Source organism: Eubalaena glacialis, chromosome 6 (genome assembly GCF_028564815.1).
Source record: "Eubalaena glacialis isolate mEubGla1 chromosome 6, mEubGla1.1.hap2.+ XY, whole genome shotgun sequence".
Taxonomy (NCBI): Eukaryota; Metazoa; Chordata; class Mammalia; order Artiodactyla; family Balaenidae; genus Eubalaena; species Eubalaena glacialis.
The window spans coordinates 127,561,680-127,581,425 of NC_083721.1; the positions used below are offsets into that span (position 1 = coordinate 127,561,680).

Here is a 19,746-nt window from a genome sequence, read left to right on the forward strand (position 1 = left end):
GGGCTCCATCTTGTGTCCTCTCCCCCCACTGCTGGTGTTTTTCATTACCCAGTGATCCACCAGGCAAATAGATCTATGTAGCAGATACTATACGCTAAAAGCTTTTTACATAGTAACTTTAATTTTTACCATTACCTTCAACTATAGTCTAGTGATCCTGAGCTCTGGCTCAGTCATCAGCTGGGAAGGAATCTGGGTTCAGATCCCAAATCTCCTCTTCCTATGTGACCTGGGGCAAGTCACTTCACATCTCTGGGCTTCAGTTTCTTTTTTTTTTTTTTTTTTTGGCTGCGTTGGGTCTTCGTTGCTGTGTGCGGGCTTTTCTCTAGTTGTGGCGAGCGGGGACTACTCTTCATTGCGGTGCACAGGCTTCTCATTGTGGTGGCTTCTCTTGCTGCAGAGCATGGGCTCTAGAACACAGGCTCAGTAGTTGTGGCGCACGGGCTTAGTTGCTCCGCAGCATGTGGGATCTTCCCGGACCAGGGTTTGAACCTGTGTCCCCTGCATTGGCAGGCAGATTCTTAACAACTGTGCCAGCAGGGAAGTCCCTGGGCTTCAGTTTCTATACTTGGAAAATGATGAGAGTCATTTCGATTTCACAGGGTCACTGAGGGGTAAGGCCTGTAAAGCACTTAGCACACACAGTGCTTGGCACATAGTAAATGCTTAAAAGATATATATTACTATTATATCCATTTTACAGATGAGGAAACTGAGTCTTAGAGAGCTAAAGTTATTGCCCAAGGTCATAAACCTGATGTTGAGAGAAGATGGACCAAAATCATGTTCTTTATTATTTTCTTCAGGTCTGCATACATGATTTTTGTGTAGTTCCTGTTGTATGATAAGAGTGCAGACATAATTTGGTATTTTTTTTAAATTGCATTAAAGCACGAGTAATTTTCATATTGCTATGGAGATATGAAGACCTGACTATGTAATATTCCACTGAATAATCCAGCATCTTCATGCCCACTATTTCCTTCTCTTGGATTATTTCCTCAGGATAAATTCCCAGAAAGGAATTTGATATGTCAAAGGGTGTTATCATTATTTTGATTCTGGATACAGAACATCATGTTTTTCTATAGAGTTTTGCAATAGTAATTATGTTTGTATGGCTGTAATTTATTTTCTGGTCTCCTTGAAATAATTGAACATTGATAAATAATGATGTAGATAAGTAATCTCCAGGCTGAAAAGGAGTGAATAGGTTGGGATTAGATGATAATCCTGTTTGGAAACATGTGACTAAGTAACCCCAGTTACTGGATGTGGGTATGTATTAGTTCTTGTCTACTAGATGGGATGCTCACATCATCCGGTTAAGGAGTGTGTATGTTATCCATAACCGACCAGCTCAGTCTCTGGGCATGTGAGGGTATCACCAGAAGGGTATGGCTTGTTTACTGGGTCCTGCTGAGCACTTGGCTCACCTCCAGAAGAGGCCTCTTGTTCTGAAAGGAACCTGGATCTGAGGTGCAGGTGCCTGAGTGGGAGCCATTCTTCAAATTCTTAACTCAGGGTGTGGAGTCCAGGAGAACAGGGCTGACATCCTTTCTCCTTCTCTATTAGTCTTGGGATCTACAGAAAGCTCTGAGAGCCTCTGTTTCTTTATCTGCACAGGGGAAGGGTGATAAGGTAGATAGTAAATATTTAACAAGCCTTCAAATGGCTTCACATATATTAAATCATACCATTCTCAAACAACCCTATGAAGGAGATATTATCACTAATCTCATTTTACAGATGAGGAAACTGAGGTACAGACTGGTTAAATAACTTACAGTCAGTAAGTGGAGGAGCCAGGGTTTGAACCCAGGCTCTTGGGCTCCAGAGCTTCAGACTTCAACACCACGCTCAATGTTGAGTAATATGGAAGGTTAACAAACCTTAGCTTTAAGGGCTATTGTGAGGATTGGGGATGATGACACATTGGTATGTGGCTTCTGGTCTTGCTATTCTACAGAAATGGTCACTCTTGCTAAATTTATCAGTGACCTCCATATGGCCAAACCTAATAAAAACTTTTCTGTTTTCATTTTCCCTGACCTCTCAATAGCATTAAACCCAATTGACCATTTCCTCATTCCTTTTTTTTTTTTAGCTCACAGGCCATGAGGTTGGTTTTTTCCTTTTTCCTTTTTTTTTTTTTTTTTTTGTTTAAACAAATATGCATCACAATGGTTCAACCAGTAAGGCAAATTCCACAAATATAAAAGCTGCAGTTTGCAATATACCATATCTAGAACCCAGGGGAGGTGAATTAGACAGAAGTGGTAGTCATTCTAATTAAACAATCAGGTGACATCATGACAAGTTGGTTTTTAGCATCAAACTGTCCATTGAAGTTTCTTTTTTCTTAATGATCAGAGGTCCCATGTTGGCTCCAGCCTCTTTGTTGTGTTTTGTGTGTGATCCATCACAGAATGGGAACTTTTTGGCCTCTTACAATAGCAGTACACAACTTTATCTCCCAAATCCTCCATGTCAAAAGCATGCACGATCTTGGAGTTTTCTTTCTGGCTGTGAAGGTTTACCATAGATTTGCTGCAATGATCTCTAACATAAAATCTTTTGCAAGCTAGATAACCAACTGCAGCTGTCCCAGCAGTAATGGTAACGGCTGCAATCCATTCAGCTCTAAGCTGGAGGTTGCACTCATGGCACTGTCACTTCCAAAGTGTGTACACAGGACACCCAGCACAGACAGCTTGAGTAGCCAGCCAGAGTCAAGGTGCAAGAGGCGTCCCCAGGGCACCGATGCCAGGCTGCTCCCTCCTTCTTGAAACACTTTTTTCTTTTGGCTTTCGTGACAACCCACTCACAAGGGTTTACTCCTACTCCTCTTGGTGTTCCTTCTCAGTCTCTTTTTCTCTCTTTTCCTCTTTTAACTGACCTCTAAGTGTTGGTGTGCCCTGGGCTGGTGTCTCCTTAGCCCTCCTCTCTTTTCTTTCCCTGGGAGATCTCACACAGTCCTGTGGTGTAAGAGATCATCTATATTATATATTTGTGGATGACGCCTGTATTAGCCAGGGTTCAACCAGAGAACCAGAACCAGTAGGAATATACAATGTATCAAGAGATTTATTGGAAGGAATTTCTTATGTGATTTTAAAGACTTGCTAGGTAAGCCCCAAATCTGTAGGTCAGGCTGTCAGGAAGAGCAGGCTGGAACTCTTCCCCTGTCCCCACTCTGGCTAGCCTCCATCTCCAGCCTGGACGACTGCCAGCGCCATTTAACCTGTCTCTCTGCTTACATTCCTGCCTCACTCTCATTATTTACATTCTTGCCTTACGCCACCCATTTACCAGAGTGATTCTTTAAGGTGCACAGCATAGTGATTTGACTTACGTACATCATGAAAGGATTGTCATAATAAGTTTAGTGACCATCCGTCATCTCATCCAGATACAAAATGAAAGAAAGAGAAAAGAATATTCTTCCCTGTGATGAGAACTTTTCGGATTTCCTCTCTTAACAACTTTCATCTGTAACATACAGCAGTGTTCATTATATTTATCATGTTGTACATTACATCCCTACTACTGATTTATCATATAACTGGAAGTTTGTACCTTTTGACTGCCTTCATCCAGTTCCCCCTCCCCGCTCCCCAACCTCTGGTAACCACAAATCTGATCTCTTTTTCTATGAGTTTGTTTGTTTGTCAGAGTGACCCTTTTAAAGCATAAACCAGATTTACCTGATTCCCATATTTGAAACTCATCAGTGACTTCCCGTTGTTCTTAGATTAAAATGTAAACCTCTTACCTTGGTGGAGTATATTGCGGAATTGGTCACAAATTTTTCCCATCCCTTTCCACATGCCCCTTTGCTATGTGACTTTGCCACTCCTCCCATAAAGAGGAGTAGTCCATTTTCCTGCCCCTTGGATCTAGCCTGGCTTTGTGCCTTGTGTTGACCGATAGAATGTAGTACAAGTGACGTTATTTGACTTTTAAGCCTAAGCCTCAAAAGGCCTTGCAGCTTCTACTTTTATCCTCTTGGAATGTTCCCCTGAGACCGACATGTGAAGAAGGCTAGCCTAGCCTCCTGGAGGATGAGCGATCATGTTGACAGAGAAGAGCTCTTCCATCTGAGGCCCTCTAGACTGACCGGCCAATAGCCAGCACTGACCACCAGACGTGTGTGGGAAACCATCACAGATCATCTAGTCCCAGACGAGCCACCAAATGATGGCAGCCACCTAAGTGACACCAGGTGAGACTGGTGATTCTTCTGCTAATCCCAGCCCAAATGGCTGCCTTCCAGAATTGTGAGCAAATAAATGGCTGTTGCTTTAAGCCACTAAGTTTTGGGTTGGTTTGTTACTCAGCTCTGAATACCTGTTACACTTCATCTACAAGGCTCCATATGCCTTTGGCCAGCTTCTCTAAACTTATCTCATACTGTTCCCTCCCTTGATTGTTCTACTCTAGCTCCACTGGCCTCATCCTGTTCCTGGAATATTCCAAACTCTTTTCTTCCTCCAGGCCTTTGCTTCCTTTGGCAATTGTATGCCAGGTTCATTTTCATCTTTCAGTGTGTATTAAAATACCATTCTTCAGATTAAATTCAAATACCATGGAGCAGTCTCCCATGACCACCCCTCTATTTAAAGTTACCTCTGCCAGACACTCCCATGTTAGGATTTGTTTCCTTACCACGATTTAAAATTGTCTCATTCCTTTATTTGTTGACTCGTTTTACTGGAAGGTAAGCTCCACGATTCTTCTCCACACAACACTACAGGCTGCCACTATCAATGGATGAGAGTTGGTGCAAAAGGTAAACCCTAGCCCCTTTGTAGGCAAAGAGCATGGTTACTCAGAGAGGAAGGCAGAGCAGCCGGGAACTCTGACCGGTGGCTGAGGGGCAGCGTGAGGGCATTCGGTGGGGGAGAACATCTTCAGTGACTCAGAAGCTGCCTTTAAGTCACACTTCAGCAAGGTTCATTCCCCCCAGGCTCCTGGCCCAGAGCACCTTGATTTCTTTTCTTATCAATCCTGCCTCAGTTCTGGGAGTTGCTGTGTATAAATTATCTCAGTCTCAAGGATCGCTCTGGAGACTTGGGATTTTTGAAGAACTACTAACACTGGTTAATGTTTTCATTCACAAATATAAAGTGGAATTTAATTTAAACAGATTTTCTTCCTCCTGAACCCTTCATACAAATCTTCAGAGATTTAGGCTCACTGCTAAGAAAAAAATGTTTTTACTCCTCAAAGTTGGGAGCAAGGGATATAAGAAGAGACATTGTGAGAAAGTTCAAGAAATACTGTTTTATTATCATTTTCTTAGGTTTAAAAAAACCCTTAAATTCTAAGAAAAAAAAATTAATCAGAAAACTCACCTCCTGGAAACAGCTGTGGGAAAGCTGAATTAAAAGGGGTGAAGAATGACAGCTTTATTCCGGATATGAATCTCAATACTTCTCAACACAGGAAATGCATACAATTACTGCAGGGAAATAAGAGAATCATAATTTTCTTGATGCCTCTGAGCAAAATATAATGTATTCTAGCTCTCAAGAATAATGTTCAGAGAAGCCATAGGACAGAAGACTATTTGAATGAGAATGGGGTGGTAGAAGTGGAGGGGAGGGGGAGGGGAGGAGGGTTGCTGATTATTCCTTGTTCTGCGCCTCTCAGATCCATTTCCTTCCCTGCTCTGTGTCCCAGCAGTAGGTTCTCTCCAGCCTCTACCCTCTAGCAATCAGGTTGGGTCCAGCCAATGGAAAACAGCAGCAGAGGATTGGAAGATGGAAGGAGAGAGGTCAGGGTATTTACACCTCTTCACTGTGGTTCTGCTTCTCCGGGGCACTGGGTCTCAAAAAGTGATCAGCGTACCAGCAGCATCTTCATCACCTAGGAGCTTCATAGAAATGCAAGTTCTTGGCCCAACGCCAAACCTTCTGGGGAGCCCAGCAATCTGTATTTTTTTTTAGCGTTTAAGAATATTTATAATAGCAAAACAGCAATCTGTATTTGAACAAGCCCTCCAAGGTGATTTTGATGCTCTGTAAAATTTGAGAACCAATGAGGTACAGCCACAGCTTCTGGTGGGCAGACCTTTCTCTGCAGTCCCAGCTTTTACTAGACTCCAGTAATTCTGTCCCCTTCTTTTGTCCTTCAGGTCTGGGGGTAGAAAGGGTTTCTCAGCACGGCTGGTACTTCAGTAGCTCATAACCTCTTGATGGTTTGCCTTATCCCTGCCTATTGTGCCTTTGCAAAGTCTCTTTAGTTAAAAGGTTTGAGTGCACTGCCTGTCTCCTGCTATTTGCCTGATTGATTTGCAGAGGCACCAACTGTGGGCAAAGGCTGGAAAACTAACTGTCCATGGATAACAGAGCACAGGCATATCAGGATAGCAGGGCAGGGAACGCATGGGAGTGAGCCTCTACTATGTACCAGGCATTCACTCGTTTAAGGCTCACAAACCTCTTAGAGGAAGGTGTCTTCTGTGCTTCACTGATGATCACCTGAGCCAGACCCCAGACTGCACCTCTGTCATAGACTGGCTGATTCTTCTTCCTGGCCAAGGAGACTCTTCCTGAGAATCCTACCCCTGGAGTCCTCACACAGGTCACACCTTCACCCCTCAAACCATCATGAAGTTGTTGTTAGGGGCTGGGGGGTGACTGGTAGGCCCCTTAAGAGCTGTGTGATATTGGGCACGTTGCATGGCCTCTCTGAGCCTCAGGTTCCTCAACTGTAAACAGGGATTTTAATGCCTGCTCTGTGGTGTGTTGGGAGGATTGCACCAGGTGACATATGTAGAGCACCTGGAACCACATCTGGAACAGAGTAGGAGCTCTGTAAACCTGAGTGCCTCTGCCTTCCCCACAAAGATGTGCTAGGGAGAGAAGTTGACTGGCTAAGTGAATCAGGTCTCACTTTTTAAAAAATATTTTTTTAGCATATAGTTGATTTACAATGTTGTGTTAGTTTCAGGTGTATAGCATAGTGATTCAGTTATACACATACATATATTCATTCTTTTTGAGATTCTTTTCCCATATGGGTTATTATAGAATATTGAATAGAGAACCCTGTGCTATACAGTAGGTCCTTGTTGATTATCTATTTTATATATAGTAGTGTGTGTATGTTAATCCCAAGCACCTAATTTATCCCTCTCCACCACGTTTACCCTTTGGTAACCATAAGTTTGTTTTCGAAGTCTGTGAGTCTGTTTCTGTTTTGTAAATAAGTTCATTTATATTATTTTAAAAAAATTAGATTCCATATATGAGTGATATCATCTGATATTTGTCTTTCTCTGTCTGACTTACTTCACTTAGTGTGATCATTTCTAGGTCCATCCATGTTGCTGCAAATGGCATTATTTTGTTCTTGTCTATGGCTGAGTAGTATTCCGTTATATATATGTACCACATTCTCTTTATCCATTCCTCTGTTGATGGACGTTTAGGTTGCTTCCATGTCTTGGCTATGGTAAATAGTGCTGCTATGAACATTGGGTGCATGTATCTTTTTGAATTAGAGTTTTCTCCAGATACATGCCCAAGAGTGGGATTGCTGGATCATATGGTAACTCTATTTTTAGTTTTTCAGGAACCTCCATACTGTTCTCCATAGTGCTTGTGCCAGTTTATATTCCCACCAACAGTGTAGGAAGGTCAGGTCACATTTTTTAAATAGATGTTGGTCTGGAAACATCATATCCCCAAGGAAAGGCACTTGCAACAGGTGGAATCCTCAGGAAGCCAAGAGGACTTGTCTAAGCTCTGAAGAACTTGGTCAGTAATTGAGGCTTGGTGAGAGAGAGGCGGGGCTGACCGTTGGATATGCAGTTTGTTTGTCTTTTAAAGTAAGTTATGGTCTGGAACTTGCCCCCAGTCTGTCTCCTGTGCTCTTCCTGTCTCCTTGACATGGTGGTGACCAGAGGAGGGCAGTGCCTAAGGGGTATCTGGAGGAAGAGTTCCCTTAATGTGACGTTGCAAGCTTGGCTCCCTCTGCTTGGAACTATCTCTATCCTCACCCAGGCCAACTCCTGCTAACCCCTACTCTCTGCTCAGACACCATCCTTCGGACCTGTTCCCTGGCTCCAGCCATTCTAGGCAGAGTTAGCTGCCCCTGTTCCACAACACCCAGTCCCATGCATTCCTCAATTGCCACAGTTGCCAAGGGTGTGGGGTCTGTTTCCTCTCCAGGCGCAGACGTTTATCTTGCTCACTTGCATCCCGGGTCTAGCCCAGGACCTGGTCCACGGTGGGGCTCAGGGCTCCCAGATGACCAGCGGTGCATTTAGGAGCAGCCTGGGAGAGGGCTTGCCTCAGGCCTGCTCTGTCTCCCATTCTTCCCTGGTTAAAGCACATACACATGTTATTTCTTCCACGAACATTGGTGGAGTATATGCTGGGTTCCATTCTGGATGCTGGAGATGCAGGAGTGGATTGGATGCAGCTCTCCTGGAGCCTGCAGGCTAATAGGGAGGACGACTGTACCCTAGGTAATACTGATACACAGCAGAAGCCCTCAGTGGCCCAAGAGAGGTGCCAAGCGACGGGGATTAGAGGAAGAAGGGGTGACTCCCTGTTGGGCTCAGGGAAGACCTCACGCACAGGTGCTCTGTTACCTTCCTGATAACAGAATATCTTCCCAGCAGTTAGAGCCCGTTTCTAATATCGCGATAGCTGCTGTGGTGAGGTGGGGTGATCACAGACACACCTATCCCGTGGTCTCTTTGCTTACCTAATCTATGGGCCTCAGTCTTGTGTCACGACTTCTTTAAAAACAATGGCCCTAGCCAGCCCAGGAGATGTTCTAGAAATCTAAAACAGATGGGTTTTAGAAATCAAAATGTTTTAGAAATCTCAGTCAAATGGGGACCCATTTGAGTGGCACAGTGATTGGGGGACCTGCTGGCAAGGTCAGGGTGAGGTCAGGGATGCTAAACATCCTGCCAGGCCCAGGACAGTCTGGCTCAGTGAAAAATGGTTGCAGATTGTACATGACTCTCAAGTGCCCTGCCTGACACTCAAGTAGGTGGAAAACTTGTTTATAATGCTCTGAGCCTAAAACCTAATCCCGTTTTATATGTAAACACAAAAGTATTTTCTGCTTAATTTTAATAAACACTGAATTTTCCAGGAGTGCAACTGCTGTGTAAATCAAAGAACAATGTACTTTATTTTGTTTGGAGTTTTGCCAAGGGTTGTTCAAGGGGTTGGAAATCATGTCACCAATGGCAACACTGTCAGATATGATGCCCAATTCAACTTTCCTTTATCAGTCTGCATTTATAGCTGTTGCATTTGTATTTATTTAAACCTTATTTTTAAATGCCAAAAATAAAGAAAAAAGAGTTGAAAATATATATGCTTTAAAGCAACCATGACAGAGATTATACCCAGTGCTGAGGTGAGGTGGGTAGGTGGTGAGATGATAAGTAACTTGAGGACGGGAGTTCTTTTAGGTACAGAGGTCGAGAAATCCTTTCTGCGGAGGGGATATGAGGTGAAAAGTGAAGCATGACAGAGCCAGCCGTGCAAAGGCCCTGAGGTCGAAATAGCTGGGCATGTCTTAGGAACTGTCAGAACCCCCATGTAACTGGAGTACAGGTGGGCAAGGGGAGCAAGGGAGGAGAGCATCAGGGATTGAGGCTTGAGAAGTGAAAAAGGGCCTTGAAGCTGCAGTAAGGATTTTATTCTCTGAAAGTCACTGAGGGGTGTGAAGCAGGGGATGACCTGGCCGAAATTATCTGTTAAAAAGATGAAGCTGCTGGGAAGTTTCGAGGTGAGCCTGGAATATTTTGCAGTGCCAGAAAGCAAAGAAGGCAGTCAACATGGAGACATTACACATGCCATTTTCCTGTTGTCTGGAAAGCTTAAAGGGAGAGAATAAGTGCTCTGTAAATATTTAATGATGCCCTGTTTTGATAGAAACTAATCACAGAGAACAATGCATGGCAGTTCTGTATTGTGGATTTGTGTAGAGCTGCACTGTTCAATACAGTGTCACTAGCCATATGTGACTATTAAGCACTTAAAATGTGACTAGTGCAACTGAGGAACTGAATTTTAATTTTATTTAATTTCAATTTACATTTAAAACCTGAAACTTGACTCAGTTATTAGAAAATATTTAGGTGTGTTGAGAATAATTTGATAGCTCATTAATAATTTTATATTGATTACATGTTGAATTGATAATACTGTAGATATATTGGATCAAGTAAGAGACTTTATTAATATTACCGGTTCTTTTTACTTTTTAAAATGAGGCTACTAGAAAATTAAAAATTATATTCTGGCTTACATTATTATTTTTTATTTTTATTTTATTTTTTTCTTGGCTGCACCGCAAGGCTTGCAGGATCTTAGTTCCTTGACCAGGGATTGAACCCGGGCCCTGGCAGTGAAAGCGTGCAGAGTCCTAACCACTGGACCACCAGGGAATTCCCTCTTTGTTTTTTTAAAGTTTGTCTACCCTTAGTTGTTTTTTTTTTTTAATTGAAATATAGTAGATTTACAGTTTTGTGTTAGTTTCAGGTGTACAGCAAAATGATTCAGTTATACATACATATATATCTATTTTTTTTCAGATTCTTTTCCCTTATAGGTTATTACCTGGCTTACATTGTATTTCTAGTAGACAGAGCTGCTCTAGATATTTTAACGATGAGCCCTCAATGCTGTTTCCAACCATAAAAATCATTACACGGACAAGGAACTGTAGCGACTTCCACTGTTGAGATTTAATGTTCCAATTAAGTGGAGGCTATAAATGAGATTAATGGGAAAAATAAAGGCAAACCCTGGCCTGGGTGTTGATGAAGTTAGAGGGTAACATGCCAACTTCTCCTTCCTCTTTGTCCTTAAATGCCCTCCCTGCAGGCCCTCGCTGCCTTTGTGTAGCGTTTCTTTTCTAAGGAAAGGGGGCAAGGTTCTGCAGTTCGCCCAGTCAGAACTTCTGGTCTCCCTTTTCCTGGTCCCCTTTCTGCCCTTCCTTCTCAGGGGTTCACATCCCTTTACCCTCCATATCACCCATCTTCTTTGGAGAAACACAGGATAGAAATTTAACTCTAAAGCAGGCAACCTTTCTTTGTAAAGGGTCAGAGTAAATAATTTAGGCCTTGTGGCCATAGTCTCTGAGGCAGCCCTTCAATTCTTCAGTCGTAGAGTGAAAATAGCCACAGACAATGTGTAAACAAATGCGCTGGGCTGTGTTCCAATAAAATTCTATTTATGGATACTGAAATTAGAATTTCATATAATTTTCCCATGTCATGAAATAGTCTTCTCTTGATTTTTTCCTAAGTCTTTCAAAATGTAAAATCCATTCTAGACTCAAGGGCCATACGAAAACAGCCTGGCAGGATTGGCCCTCGGGTCCTGGTTTGATGACCCCACCCTAAAGTATAAGTGAAGACTCAGTGTAATAAAGTATAAGTGAAGACTCAGTGTAATGAACTATCCTTTTGGGAATATTGGGCCAGAAGGATCTTTTCATTCCTTCACCATACAGCTCAGTCCCAGCCAATTGTAAGTACTCAGTACTCTACCTGAGTGACTGAAATTTCAGGAGCCCTGTCAAGGTCGGGAGGTTAAACACTGTAGATCATCAGAGGACCTGGATGACTGGAGGGACTTCTGTGCAGTAATCACTCTCAGCGACAGTTCCCTGCTCTGAGTCCTGTACTCTAAAGGGCCTGCTTTGGCCCTGGTCTGGCTTTACCCTCCCCATGGGATGAAGAATCTACAGGGCAATGGAGACATGCCCATTTGGAGACTCACCCCTTCCTCCATGCTTCAGGTACTTGGGACCCCATAACTCCCTGCCCAGATGACCTCAAGTCCACTTTTATGCTGGTGTGGCCTCTACCCTGGGCCCATTCTCCTGTGCAGAGACCACACTGCCAATGTGCTCACACTTGGGCCAAGGGATGGCCAAGCGGCTGCTGTTTGCACAGGGTGCAGTGGAGCTTGGATGCACGGACTAGGGCTGTGTGTGCTGCGGTGAGCAGGGGCAGGACCTGGGCCTGGGATAGAGGGCCAGGGATGGCTTCTTCTGTCTGGCTGTGTTAGGCATAGAATTCTAAATGTAAACCTGACTAGGTAATTATGATGGTATATTTGTCATGGCAGCAGGATAAGCGATATTTTAATGAACAGTTTGTTAGTTTGACTTATAACTTAAATATTTAGACGTATAGTCTTTGGACCTCCATTTATATCCTCACCCTAAACTCTGCAAATGTTAGGGTAGGCCTGCTTCCACAGTTGAGTTAACTTTGAAATGGAGGTGGAGGGTGGGTGGGAGTCAGTGGTGTGGTAAAGCTGACTTGTTCTGGCTGCTGAGAGCCCATTGTGTGCATCTATTCCCAACTCCATGTTCAGTGACGCCATGTTGGTAGCTTGAAGTTGGTCAAGGTAGGAGTATTTACGCCATGGAAATGGCAATGCCATGAATCAGAGTTTTTGGCTTTTTTGTTTATTTTGAGAACTGGTTGCTAAGCATTTACCAGCACACCACACGCTGTGTAACTGGCCATTGTTTGTGACAGAGGCTAGCTTGTCCCCTCCTTGCCCCGTAGAGAGTCCTTATTTACTATATGAAGAGAGAAGACCCGGAGAGATTTTCAAGAGACACGTTCAGCAGAAAAGTGTGATTGAAGCTTACTGAATCATTCACTCATTTATAAGAATTTCTGAAATAAACCAAGTTTCTGGTTGTCCCGAGCCACATGCTTGCATAACGCCAAGCTCTGATCCTTAGAGCAGCATTTGTATAGAGAAGGCCCCACTTTAGACTGTGGCTGCTGATTTTGATCAGCTCTAGCAAGACATGAACATTCCCAGCCTCATACCTTATGTTTGCAGAATACCTCTCAATTCAGATAAACATGTAACGTTTTCATGGTGAAAATTCAGATGCACATGGTTAATCCCTAGATTCCTTTCCCTCAAAGTACTAGTAGTAGCAAAAGCTATGGGTTTCTCCTCTTGTTTTCCACGCCTGCCCTCTGATGGTGAATTGAGAGAAATACAGGTAATTCCCATGAACGCCGTAGATTCTGGAAGACAGGTTTGCAAACTCAGCTACCTGCTGGGCCAGTGTAGAAGAATGAAGATGGCAGGGTGTAAGAAGAATGGGGAGTTGTGGGGTGTACTGGAGAACTCAGGGCCCGTCTAAAAGGGAATGACCCTACTCACTCAGGGTGGAAGGCTACTCCTAAGATGATGAGTCTAGACAGAGATCATAGCCTAGGAGCCTACAGATAGATGTCTTCTGTTTGGCCTTCACAGTGTCGATCCATGCAGTGTTTCAAAATAGTTGTGTATGTTAAAATTTTTTTATTTCCAGAATTTTGGTAAATATCTGAATATTTGGGGTTAAAATCAAAAGCAAATGGGGACCAGTCTTGAAGTTTCCCTGAGCAGACAAAATCAGCATAGTTATTAATTTAGCTTAATTACCAGTTACTACGAAGACACTGCCTTCTCACTATATGAGCTGTTTTTGTAACGTTGTACCCCCGAGCCTCATTCCAGGTTTGGCTTGAGTGCTCCCAGTTTGCAAACTGTCTTTTTGATGTTGTGCACAATAATTTTTTTTTTTTTTTTACTAATTACTACTTCTGTGATTCATAGGTTTTGTTTTGGCTATTTCTGAACCTTTAGCGTGGGCAACCCCAAGTTCACACTGCCACATGGCAATAATTGGGTGATATAAAAACTATTAGAGAAATTTTGAAAATGGCAACTGACATTCAAGAGCAAGTTACTGTAATTTTCCCAAAGCAAGAATTCTCTCTACAACATCCCTGACAGACGTGGCCATATGTTTTATGCTTTAGGAATTCCAGAAATAGGGAATCCATTATTTTTCATTTGCTTTTAGTTTTTTATTATAAGATATTTCATACAAACAAAACCACGTGCATGCACACACACACACACACTATAAGGTATGTAGTATAATAAAATAAACAGCCTCCTCTCCACCATCTATCTTAAGAAATAGAACAGGGCTTCCCTGTGGCGCAGTGGTTAAGAATCCGCCTGCCAATGCAGGGGATACGGGTTCGAGCCCGAGTCCGGGAAGATCCCACATGCCGCGGAGCAACTAAGCCCGTGTGCCACAACTACTGAGCCTGCGCTCTAGAGCCCGGGAGCCACAACTACTGAGCCCCCGAGCCACAACTACTGAAGCCCGCGTGCCTAAAGCCCGTGCTCCGCAACAAGAGAAGCCACGACAATGAGAAGCCCGTGCACCGCAACAAAGAGTAGCTCCACTCGCCTCAACTAGAGAAAGCCCGTGCACAGCAACGAATACCCAACGCAAAAATAAATAAATAAAATAAATAATTAAAAAAAAAAAAGAAATAGAACATTACCAATGCTTTTGAAAGCTACCTGTGTTCTATCCCTGTTGAATCCTCTCTCTTCCTGCTGAGGGTAAATACCATTTGTTTTATTTACCATTCCCTTGCTAAACTTAGTTATTCTGAGAATTATTCTAATAATTTGTTTCTTGTCAGTTTGGGTTTTTCTAGGTAGAGAATCATTTCATTTAAGAAAATTAACTGTTATTTGTTCTTTTCCAATCCTTGTATCTCATTTCTTTTTCTTGAATTTTTGCACTGATTAGGTTCTCTGATTCAGCATTGCTGAGAAGTGGTAATAGTAGGGGCATCCTTGTTTTATTCCTGATTTTTTAAAATGTTTGTTTCATTGTTAACTATAATGTTTGCTGTAGGTTTTGATAGGCATGCTTAGTTAAGTAAATTCCCTTCTATTCCTAATTTGCTAAGAATAGCAATTATGAATGGGTGTTGACCGTGATCAAATGAACTTTTTCTGCAACTATTAAGGTGATAATATGTTTATCTTTAACTTTTCATTATGTAACGTACACAAAATTAGAGAGAATATTATAATGAATCCTCGTGACCCATCATCCAAATTCAACAGTGATAAATTTCCTGCCATTCTTGTACCATCTCCTCCCCCACTTTTTTTTTGAGTATTTGAAAGTAATTCCCAGGCATCATGTAATTTAATCTGTAAGTACAGTAATGTGTACCTCTAACAGATAAGGACTTTTAAGAAGCATAGCCACAATACCCATGATTACTCCCCCACCCCCATAATAATAATTCTTTAATATCATCTGATATCCAGTGTGAGTTCAGTTTTTCCTGATTTTCCAAATTATTGTATTTTTTTTGTTGGTTTATTTGAACCAGGATGCAAAAAGGTGCACACATTTCATTTCATTAGTGTGTTTCTTAAATCTCTTTTAGGCTGTAAATTTTTTCTCTTCTTTTTAAAAATGCTATTTATTTGGTGAAGAAACTAAATCATTTGTACTAGAGGGTGTCTTGCCTTCTGTATTTATCTGATTTAATTTTGAACTGTTATTTACATGTTATTCCATCCCTTGTGTTTCTGAAAACTAATAATTAGAAGCAGAGACTTGATTAGAGTTAGGATCTTCCTTTTCTTTTTTCGTTTTAAAAAATGTTTAAAATTTAAAAATATTTATTTAACAAAATTTCTCTATAGGTGGTGCTGTGTACTTCCTATTTCCTCACATCAGGAGATACATAATATCCGACTGTCTCGCTTTTAGTGATCTTAATACTTATCAGCTGGTTCAGATGGCATCAGCCTAACCCATCTATTACAGTCTCCCATTCACCTTTCACGCCATGCTTTTGGCAGCCATTGTTGATCGTTATCGCTATGATTTCACTAGAGATTGCAAAATAGTCATTTTCTAAGTCATTAACTCTTCCTACATTTATCATTTGTGATTTTTCTGTAAAGAAGAATTTAATCAACTATTTGTTTACCGTGAAAAAGAGTCTGAATGGGAAAGGCAAGATAAATGCTGGATTCTTTTTAAGTGTCAATTTCAGAATGAGTAGACATCCTAGCAACCTCCAAAGACATCCAATGACGGCTTTATAAAATTATCATTACAAATCAATGTATTTTTATATATTTGTTGTGTTTTTTAAAGTATACTTTTACATAGTTGGTGTTTCAATCTATTGAAATAATAATTATTGTTATTTTTAATTGAAGTATAGTTGAATTACAATATTGTGTTAGTTTTAGGTACACAGCAAAGTGATTCAGTTATACATATGCATATTTTTTTCAGATTATTTTCCATTGTAGGTAATATTATAAGATATTGAATATAATTCCCTGTGCTATACATACAGTAAATCCTTGTTGCTTATCTGTTTTATGTATAGTGGTGTGTATATGTTAATCCCAAACTCCTGATTTATCCCTCCCCTCATCACTTTCCCCCTTGGTAACCATAAGTTTGTTTTCTATGTCTGTGAGTCTGTTTCTGTTTTGTATGTATTGATAGATCCATTTGTATTAGTTTTTAGATTCCACGTATTAGTGATATCATATTTGTTTTTCCCTGTCTGACTTACTTCACTAAGTATACTATTCTCTAGGTCCATCCATGTTGCTGCAAATGGCAATATTTCATTCTTCATTATTATTTTTGATGCTTAAATTTTCCCATCTTTGGCCAGCAAGAGCTTCTTCAAGCTGTTCCAGTGTACTACTGAGATGCCCCCAGTAGCCTTTGACATGTTCCTTGATTTCTGTTACGACAAGATGTACCAGGATCTTTTTGTATATTTCCTTCCCCAGATGTGGCAAAATTTGTCCAAAGAGCCCTGGTTCCTTTTAAAGGGTAATAATATTTATACACCATAATCTTGGGGTTAGGGGTGTATTTATTGATTCTACTCTTTTCAGAATAACCATACCAATATTACAACAGACAATAAGACCCCTGAATGCAGCTTTGATTCCTTTTGATCTTTTTTTTTTAACCCTGTGATCTATCCTACTAGGGTGTACAGTCAAAATACTGTGTTTAAAGTAACTTGAGTGACTTCCCTGGTGGTCCAGTGGTTAAGACCCTGCACTCCCAAGGCAGGGGGCCCAGGTTCCATCGCTGGTCCGGGAACTGGATCCCACATGCACGTCACAACTAAGAGCCCGCCTGCCGCAACGAAGATCCCAAGTGCAGCAACTAAGACCCGGCGCAGACAAATAAATAAATATTAAAAAAAAAAAGAAAGAAAGAAAAGAAAGGATCACACCTGAAACTTACACGATATTGTAAATCAACTATACTTCAATAAAAATAAATAAATAAAATAAAGTCACTTGAAATAATTCTGTGTAGTTATGCTACCAGACTGACAAAGAGTTAGATTCTTTTGTTTGTTTTAGTTTTAATTTTTAGGGGTTGCTTTTTATTTTTTGATTCAATTTTGTGTTTTATTTATGCAAAATATTTATATGATTCCAAAGTCAAACCATTGTTAAAAAAGAAAATCCAACTGAGTAAATTTTGAAGATCTTATAGGCTTTATTCAACGATTCATGAATCAGGCAGCATCCCATCTAGCATATAGAAAGGAGCTCCAAGAAGCTGTACAAAATGAAAGACTTTTATAGGCAGAAGGGAGCAGGAACAAGGAAGTTACACTAGTCAAAAAAGCGGGTTGGTTATTGCAAGGTTACTTTCCTTTAGGGGATGACAGGGGTCTGTCAGGCAGATTACCTAACTAGTGTTGAATAGGCAATCTCTGACTAACTGGTTTAAGACGCTATTTCTGGTAGAGTCAAGCTCGTAATTAAGTTAAGTCTTGGTTTGGTGACATGGAGCTTAGCATAAGCAACCCTATTTTAGTCCTGTTTTCTTCCTTTTAATACCATAATACAAAGTACATTCAGAGAACTCTAGCTTCTCCCTTATCCCAGCCCATCTGTTCTCTTCCTCCCCTTTTTATATGACTGTTTATTATTAGGTTTTGGTTTATCTGTTCTTTGCCGCAATGACTTCTGACACTAACCACCAAGAGTTAGGCCAGACTTCATGGGCTAAGGGCACAGTGGTCCACAGACTAGCCTCACTTCAGACACCAGCCAAAGCTAGGGGGTTTCCAGGGATCCCTCACTTCTGAGTAACTGGCTATAGATTTGGGGGTTCTCACGACCCAAACAGGTTTGATAATTTGCTAGTGACTCACAAAGCTCAGGAAAGTTCTGTAGTTACAATTACAGTTTTATTATCGCAAAAGGGATACAAGTCAGAACCACTCAAAAGAAGAGATGCATAGCGTGAGGTCTGGGAGGGTCCCCAGTGGGAAGCTTGCTGTGTCCTCTCCCTGTGGCATCAGGACAAGTCACCCTCCCAGCACACTGATGTGTACTGATATGCATAGAGTGTTGTCAACCAGGGAAGCTCACTCGAGGTATCAATACATTTTATTTATTTTTTATTGGGATTTCATTATGTAGGCATGATTAATTGACTCATTAGCCATATGATTGAATTCAGTCTCTAGTCACCCCTCCCTGGAGATCTGGTTGCTATCACCTGGTACAAAGCCTCAACCCTCTAATCACATGGTTGTTCCTTCTGGGTAGCCAGCCCCCCTACTGAGTCATTTCCTTAGATAAACTACCTAGTGGCCCACTGTCAGGGAGGAAAACATTTTCCTCTACCCTTCTAGGTTCTTCTGACTTGTGTAAGAATTAAATTGACAATGAGGTGGATTAACAGGAGAAAATCAAACAAAAGTTTAATAACAGGTATACGTGAGAGAGACCCAAGAAAACAGAGTAACTCACCAAAGCCCTCACCTTAAATACCATCTTCAGCTAAAGACAAAAGAGGATGTTAGGGGTAGTAGTTTGGGACCTCAAAGGGGAGAAAGGGAATTCACATGGATATGGAAAAGCAAATGTTTGGTAAACAAATGTTTGCTGGGCCATGCAGAGACAATGGGACACAGAGTGGACCCTGATCTCTGGGTCTTGCTGGGTCTCCCCCATCACAGCTAGCCCATATTCTTTGTAAATATTTCTGGCGATAGCTCTATTCCGGGAACAGGCCCTTTATCTAAATTCCTTTAGGCAGTTAAAAGGGTGGTAACAAGACAAACTTCCTGAGTCTTCTGTTTTTTAAAAACAATCAGCCAAATTAATCCTCATGCCCAAGAGGCACATTTTGGGGCAACAAAGTTTGCTCCCCTATGCCACCATGAGTCATGTTAGCATAAGCTCTGGGGTGGTCTGAAGAGCCATCATGAATAACAAAGACATTCCTAGCACTCAGGAAATTCTCAGGGTTTAGAGGCTGACTCCCAGGAATGGGAGACAATGGCCAGCCAGATCCTTGATTATATAGGAATTGCTTATTCAGTTTTGAATATGTAAATTGTATTTTATCTTTAATGTGTTAATTTAATTGAGTACATTAATGCCTTTTCTAACATTAAGCATACTTTGAATTCCTAGGATAAACTCAACTTGGTAATGAATATATTTTTCATGGGTTGCTGGATTCAGTTTGCCCATATTTTATTTATGATTTTTTATCTATGTTAACCTTGATTATTTTATCAATGTATGCTTTTTTTTTTTTTTTTTTTTTTTTTTGAAATTTTAAATTTATTTATTTATTTATTTATTTATTTATTTATTTAGGCTGTGGTGGGTCTTCGTTTCTGTGCGAGGGCTTTCTCCAGTTGCTGCGAGCGGGGGCCACTCTTCATCGCGGTGCGCGGGCCTCTCACTGTCGCGGCCTCTCCCGTTGCGGAGCACAGGCTCCAGACGCGCAGGCTCAGCAGTTGTGGCTCACGGGCCTAGCCGCTCCGCGGCATGTGGGATCTTCCCGGACCGGGGCACGAACCCGTGTCCTCTGCATTGGCAGGCGGAC

The 19,746-nt window shown here is 41.6% G+C and overlaps 1 long non-coding RNA gene across 1 annotated transcript in view; it reads left to right on the forward strand.

Annotated features, from left to right (window-relative positions):
• LOC133093676 (uncharacterized) overlaps nucleotides 1–16,908 on the forward strand; it is a 48,306-nt gene extending 31,398 nt beyond the window's left edge. Inside the window, exon 3 of the long non-coding RNA XR_009701299.1 lies at nucleotides 16,865–16,908. This is a non-coding gene — a long non-coding RNA (uncharacterized LOC133093676). The remainder of the gene's footprint in view (nucleotides 1–16,864) is intronic.
• The last annotated feature ends 2,838 nt before the right edge of the window (nucleotides 16,909–19,746 follow it).